The 7,158-nt window shown below is 41.7% G+C and overlaps 1 pseudogene; it reads left to right on the top strand.

Annotated features, from left to right (window-relative positions):
* The first annotated feature begins 2,793 nt into the window (after positions 1-2,793).
* Positions 2,794-2,910, top strand: LOC126475835 (5S ribosomal RNA; annotated as a pseudogene).
* Positions 2,911-7,158: the final 4,248 nt, after the last annotated feature.

Below are 7,158 nucleotides of genomic sequence, written 5' to 3'. Positions count from 1 at the left end.
TCTGTGCGATAGCAATGGAAGTGCTATCGACGATAGTGCTGCGAAAGCAGAGTTAACAAACTTAGCCTTTCGAGATTCCTTCACCAAAGATGGCGAAGTAAATATTGCAGAGTTCCAATCAAGAACATCTGCCACCATGAGTAACTTAGAAGTAGATATCCTCGGAGTAGTGAAACAACTTAAATAGCTTAATAAAAGCAAGTCTGGGTTGCAAAAAGATGAACCTTAAAGTAAATTGCATTGCTTTTGCAGATGATATGGCCCTGTTTGCTGAAACAATGGAAGAAACACGGGAGCAAATCCTTGCACTAAAGAAACAAGCAGCTAAAATAGGCCTTCACATTTCCTTTGAAAAAACTAAGATATTTACAAACATCAAGCACTCATGTAAATACCTCAAAGTTCAAGAACAGAAGATTGAAATAGTAAAAGAATTCAAATATCTCGAAGAATGGATTAGTTGAAATGCTGGGGAAAGCAAAGCAATGGGATCCAGAAAAAATAAACTTGAATTGGCTTTCCAACTAACAAAAAACACATACAACAAAAAATCTCTTTCATGGGGGTCCAGAATCACACATTACGAGACAATGATTAAGCCAGAAGCACTGTATGCAGCAGAAACACTTAACATGAATTTCAAAGGCCAAATGGAGAAACTTAAGCTAAAGGAAAGAAAACTTTTAAGAAACATCCCTGGACCAAAATTTCAAGAAAATAAGATTATAAACATCAACAATGAAACTCTCTACAAGAAAATAGAAAAACTTTCAGATTCTATGCTACAAAGGAGAATAAATTTTTATGGTCATCTTCTCAGAATGAATTCAACAGATTAACTAAACAAAAAACAAAAAAAAATGGTTCAAATGGCTCTGAGCACTATGGGACTCAACTGCTGTGGTCATAAGTCCCCTAGAACTTAGAACTACTTAAACCTAACTAACCTAAGGACATGACACACATCCATGCCCGAGGCAGGATTCGAACCTGCGACCGTAGCGGTCGTGCGAACTAAACAAACCTTTGACTTCTTCCGTAACCGTAAAACGAAACCCAATCGGTTTGAAGAAACTGAGAAAGACCTAGTAGAATTAAAGATTTCAGAAAATTCACTTATTGATCGAACAGCTAAATTAATTACTAAAGATAAAAACATAAGGTTCCAAAACAAATCTACACATTAGTCGAAACCCTTCATCTCGGAAGAAGAGAGAAGAAGAATATCAGAAAGAATGAAGAAATACTGGGCCCTAAGAAAAGAACAACGCACAAAGAAATGATTGATCAAGTGTACCCCAAAGAGGGTCAAACGAAAGAAGAAGAAGAAAAGCAAGTCTTCTGGTCCAGACTGTGTGCGAATTAGGTTTCTTTCAGAGTATGCTGATGCTATTACTACATACGTAACAATCATATACAACCACTCGCTCGAGGAAAGAACCGTTCCCAAGGACTGGAAAATATTCAAGAAAAGTAGCAGGAGTTATCCACTAAATTACAGACTCGTATAATTATCGTCGATATACATCAGAATTGTGGAACATATTTTTTGTTCGAGCATTATGATTACCTCGAAGACAACGGCCTACTGACACAGAGTCATCAGGGATTTAGAAAACATCGTTCTTGTGAAACACACCTAGCTCTTTACACGCACGTAGTGCTGAATGCTATTGACATGCAGTTGCAAACTTATTCCGCATTTCTAGATTTCCAAAAGTCTTTTGACTTTGTATCACACGAGCGGCTTGCACTCAAATTGTGTGCTTGTGGAGTATCGACTCAGTTATGTGACGGGTTTCGTGATTTTTTGCCAGAGGGATCACAGTAACTGACGGGAAGTTGTCGAGTAAAACAGAAGTCATTTCGGGCGTTCCCCAAGGTAGTATTATAATTCTGCTGTTACTTATCCATATAAACGATTTACGAGACAATCTGACAAGCCGTCTTAGATTGTTTGCATATGATGCTCTCGTTTATCGTCTAGTAAGATAATCAGCTGATTAAAACAAATAGCAAAAGGATTTGGAAAAGATATCTGGTTGATGCGAAAATTATCAATTGACCCTAAATAATGAAAAGTGTGAGGTCATCCACATGAGCGCTAAAAGCAATCTGTTATACTCCAGTTACACGATAAATCGGTCTAATCTAAGTTAAAGTAAATACCTTGGAATCATAATTACGAACAATTTAAACTGGAAATAACACATAGAACATGTTGTGGGAAGGCAAACCAAAGACTGCGTTTCATTTTCGGGGCATTTAGAAAATTTAACAGATCTACTAAAGAGACTTCCTACACTACTCCTGTCCGTTCTCTTCCAGAATACAGCTGCACAGTGTCGGATCCTTACCAGACACGATTGACGGAGTACATCGAAAAAGCTGAAAGAAGGGAAGGACGTTTTGTATTACCGCGGAATAGGGGAGAGAGTGTCATGGACATGATACAGGAGTGGGGATGGAGACCATCAAAAGAAAAGTGTTTTACGTTGCGGCGGAGCCGTATCACGAAATTTCAACCAAAAACTTTCTCCTCTGAGTGCAAAAATTTATTATTAAAGCTGACCTACATAGGGAGAAAGGATGATAATAGTAAAATAAGGGAAATCAGAGCTCACGCGGGAAGATATAGGAGTTAACTTTTTTCCCTCGCTGTTCGAGAGTGGAATTATAGAGAATAATTGTGAAGGTGGTTCAACAAACCCTAAGCAAGGCACTTAAATGTGAGTTGCAGAGTAGGTTAAGATTTAGAAATCCAGAAGAATTATATCTACATTATCTATTTTCGGCAACGGCCTTGCCGCAGTGGATACACCGGTCCCGTCAGATCGCCGAAGTTAAGCACTGTCGGGCGTGGCCGGCACTTGGATGGGTGACCATCCGGGCCGGCATGCGCTGTTGCCATTTTTCGGTGTGCGCTCAGCCTCGTGGTGCCAGTTGAGGAGCTACTCGAGCGAATAGTAGCGGTTCCGGTCAAAGAAAACCATCAAAACGACCGGGAGAGCGGTGTGCTGACCACATGCCCCTCCTTCCAGCATCCTCATCTGAGGATGACACGGCGGTCGGATGGTCCCGGTGGGCCACTTGTGCCCTAAAGACGAAGTGCTTTATTTATTTTTCACTCCCATTTAATTCAGACGACATGGTGCGAATATGTAAAGGGAACATATGTAAGGTGGCTAAAATTTAGCATCTTACAAGCACTCATCCACATACTTTGCCGTGAACTACAATTAGATATCATTTGTTAGTTTGCCCATCGTATATATGAATACTTAAAGGAAACAGACATTGTCACGTATGCCTTGTAAATAAATGTTAACGCTTATTGCGTGAAAGGTGACGGAGTGTCTATTATAAAAACGGCGTAGTGAATGATCACCTATACTAGTAGTGTTTGGATCGCCAGTGGAAATGAAACGGAAGGCGAAACTCAAGCACTGGGTGGAAGGCCCACACAGGTGTGTTGGTTCTGCTTAAACACAGGAAGTAGCAAGACGGTCATTGAGGCACCTGAGCGCTGGAGCACAATAGAGTCGCGACCGTCTCCTATTGTAGTAGGGCCGCAAGGATAACCGGATAATACTTCCGAACTTTGCAAATCTTGGATGCAGGTAAGAGGAACGAGGAAGCGTCACCTCGGAAACCACGCAGGCTGGGTTATTTCCAAGGATTTTTACTCAGAAGTGTACCATTGTAGGAGTATAGGTTTTCTCTCGCAAACCTTCGCGCTGGACGACAAAAGAGTAAAATATGGTTGGTCGGTGTTCGGAGGAATCTGTTGAGAGGGAGAATAGAACGTGATTTCGGGAGCTAGATTCGTTTTCGGAACTACGAGGGTGGTGAGCCGAGCCTTGCTGGGAGGCCAGCGGTGGAGAGACGAGGTCTTCCGTTGTGAGCGCCCCTGTGTGACGGTCGCTCGATATCAACTTTGTTGGTACAGACGGACTTGGCGTATTTGTTCTCAGGAGAGTTTATAGTTAGAGCTGTTAGGCACAGCACTGTTGCGAACCCGTACAATTCTGGACTTCACCTCCAGACTGGAAGTCGCCGTTGAGCACGCAATGGTCAGTAATTGAGAGCACTTCATCTGTCTATTCTTACGTTGAGACGTTATCTGAACTCCGTCCTTGTGGCTGGGAGTTCGCGTTTCTCGTCTGTAGAACACAGAGAGGAGAAGACAGTATTAGAGTATATTAGTCAGAGGACCGCCTTCTGCTGTCCTAGAGTTTGAAAGAGCTTTTGTGGCTGGTGTTCTTCCCTTAGTCGCAGACGATTACGAGTACAGTACATACAATGATATCGCAAACTGCTTCGGCTTATTAGGGCTATAAGGGCTAAACAGCTGTGATCATGTTAGTTTATTTCCATTGAGCTTCCAAATCACCGCACATCATCTTTGAAAGTAGATGATGTCAGTCGTTTCGCATTATTGATATTAGACCGCGCAGTCATAATAAGGGACAGAGCTGGGCAATTGATTCGTAATTTTACTTAGGAAATATAAACTTTGTAATGTAATTTTTTTAATCTACATTAAATACATAAGCAGGAACAACGTTTATCAATTAGTAGTATTAGTTGCATTCATTATTCATTTAAGTTTAGATTGTAATTTGTAGAATTAAGAGATCCTAAGATCTGCTTCAAGGGGTAGTCAGCTAGGGTCAAATCTTCATTTAGCGTTTATTATTTTTCGTACCGCACATTCATTTTACACCCGCGTGAAGTAGCATCATGGATAAGGCCTACCCTGCCAGGACACGCTTTAGACTCTTCTGATAGTGGTCGTAAAGTGGTTTGAAGCCTCGGATATTTTCAATTTTTTTTTTCCTGTTTAGTTTTTAAGTGTTATTGATAGTGATCACCAGCTTGCATGTGTACTTTGCAGTGGTAAAGTCCTGCAATAAGATTAAAAATAATGTTTGTTTATTTTAATATATTTCTTTTCAGAGGCGTTGCGCTTCAGCCCACTGGCTGTAATTTATTGATTTATGTTATGTAATGTGTTAGTGTATTTTGTTGTATCGTAACGGCACTGCCCGTTCACGACGTTGCCGTTAGTTTAGCCCCTTTGTTGTAGATATTTATCTTACATGCCATTACATGATAAATGTGGGTATTGCAAATTGAGTGTATCTTAAGAGAGAATTGTAGTCAGGAATCAGTCCATGTTAACTAGGGGGAAAGCGCACTTAGAAGCACAACAGAGCACTAGTTGTAAATATATAGGAATGGCAGATTCACGGGATAGTCAAGAAAGCCTATGGGATGAGAAAGAGTTAACTATGGTAGCAGCACAAGGCACTGGTGAGGAGAATACCGATCCAAAGGAATTATGTGAGGATGATACATACAGTCAAGCGTTAGGTGGGCAATCTCGTAGCGAAGATGAGGAACAGATACACACTGAGGCAATCGTAAAGATACGTGAATATAATGTACGGAGTCCAAGTGAACGCAGAACAACTAAGAATTGGCCGGCCGAAGTGGCCGTGTGGTTAAAGCCGCTGTAGTCTGGAACCGCAAGACCGCTACGGTAGCAGGTTCGAATCCTGCCTCGGGCATGGATGTTTGTGATGTCCTTAGGTTAGTTAGGTTTAACTAGTTCTAAGTTCTAGGGGACTAATGACCTCAGCAGTTGAGTCCCATAGTGCTCAGAGCCTTTTGAACCATTTTAGCCAACTAAGAATTGTGGTAGATCGCCGTCAGTGGCATCGCCACGAGGCAGCATATCAGGAGCGCGCCATGATGACTTTCTTCAATACCAAGAAACGGATAGAGAAAAGGGGAGAAGAACACCCAAGAATAGAAGAAGAGAGAGTCCAATGGGAGAGAAGTTCGAGGTAACATAGGTGTGTTGGACTTCATTGCATACATAAAAGCAATGGCAAGTGAAATGGGAAATAAAATTCAAAACGTTAGTGCTGAAATGCAGAAGTTCAGCTCAGAAATGGGAAATAAAATTCAAAACGTTAGTGCTGAAATGCAGACGTTCAGCTCAGAAATGGGAAGTCAGATTCAAAAGATTAGTGCTGAAATGGGAAGTAGAATTCAGAACGTTAGTGTCGCATTTCACTCAATAAAACTTGGGACGATGGAAATGAGAAATGAGGTCACGACGATCCGAAAAAAACTGGAACGAGAGACTGCCGAGTTCAGAAGAACCACGAACGAGGCACGATGTCTAGCGAGCGGTGCAAAGTGGATTGCTACTGAAACATTAGAGAAAACAAAAAATACGAAAAAGATAGGTAGAAATGCATTAACGCAGAGGCGCGTGAAGCAAGTAGATATAACGCAGATGCGGAAGACGGAAAGTGCGCCAAATATGGCACTGACCGAGGAGTTCACGCAGTTTAAACAGAACATAGAGAGCGAAATTATCTCAGGCAGTCAGGTCGCAACCAAAAAGTAGTAGGCGATTTGCTGCCAACAAAACCGGAAAGAGCCAGTTCAAACTCTACACAATCATGTACAAGCCCAGACGATACTAGAATGTGCTTGAATGTAATACTTTCTCCTCAACTACAGACTGAAAGTGTATCTGCACAGCAACGAAATATCGCGAGAAATATGTGTAGACACACAGGGCACGACTGAATCGCAAATTGCGAATACGGAGAACAGAATGAAATATTTCGTATGAATCATTGTTATCCGATAATGAGCACCACGGAATATTTTTCCAGTGAGGAAAACGGGACAGGGAATAGAAGAGAGGATGCGCAAGGTAACAGCAGACAGAGAATGTGGTAGGCCGCGCTGGAAGAAACACTAATTACATTTTCGATTTTAAGCATATTATCTCTGTACCAAAATTTCAGCACTACAAAGACGAGGGTAATGTTTTACACCCTAGCCGCGCGGGATTAGCCGAGCGGTGTAGGGCGCTGTAGTCATGGAATGTGCGGCTGGTCCCGGCGGAGCTTCTAGTCCTCCCTCGCGCATGGGTGTGTGTGTTTGTCCTTAGGATAATTTAGATTAAGTAGTGTGTAAGCTTGGGGACTGATGACCTTAGCAGTTAAGCCCCATAAGATTTCACACAAATTTGAACATTTTTACATCCGAAAGCCTTTATTGGTCAATTTCATTCATTATTACCTCCTCACTGGCCTCTGATGTACAAACTGGACTTCTATGTTCCAATAT

The sequence above is a fragment of the Schistocerca serialis genome, chromosome 4 (genome assembly GCF_023864345.2).
Source record: "Schistocerca serialis cubense isolate TAMUIC-IGC-003099 chromosome 4, iqSchSeri2.2, whole genome shotgun sequence".
NCBI lineage: Eukaryota > Metazoa > Arthropoda > Insecta > Orthoptera > Acrididae > Schistocerca > Schistocerca serialis.
This window is presented reverse-complemented; position numbering and strand designations above follow the sequence as displayed.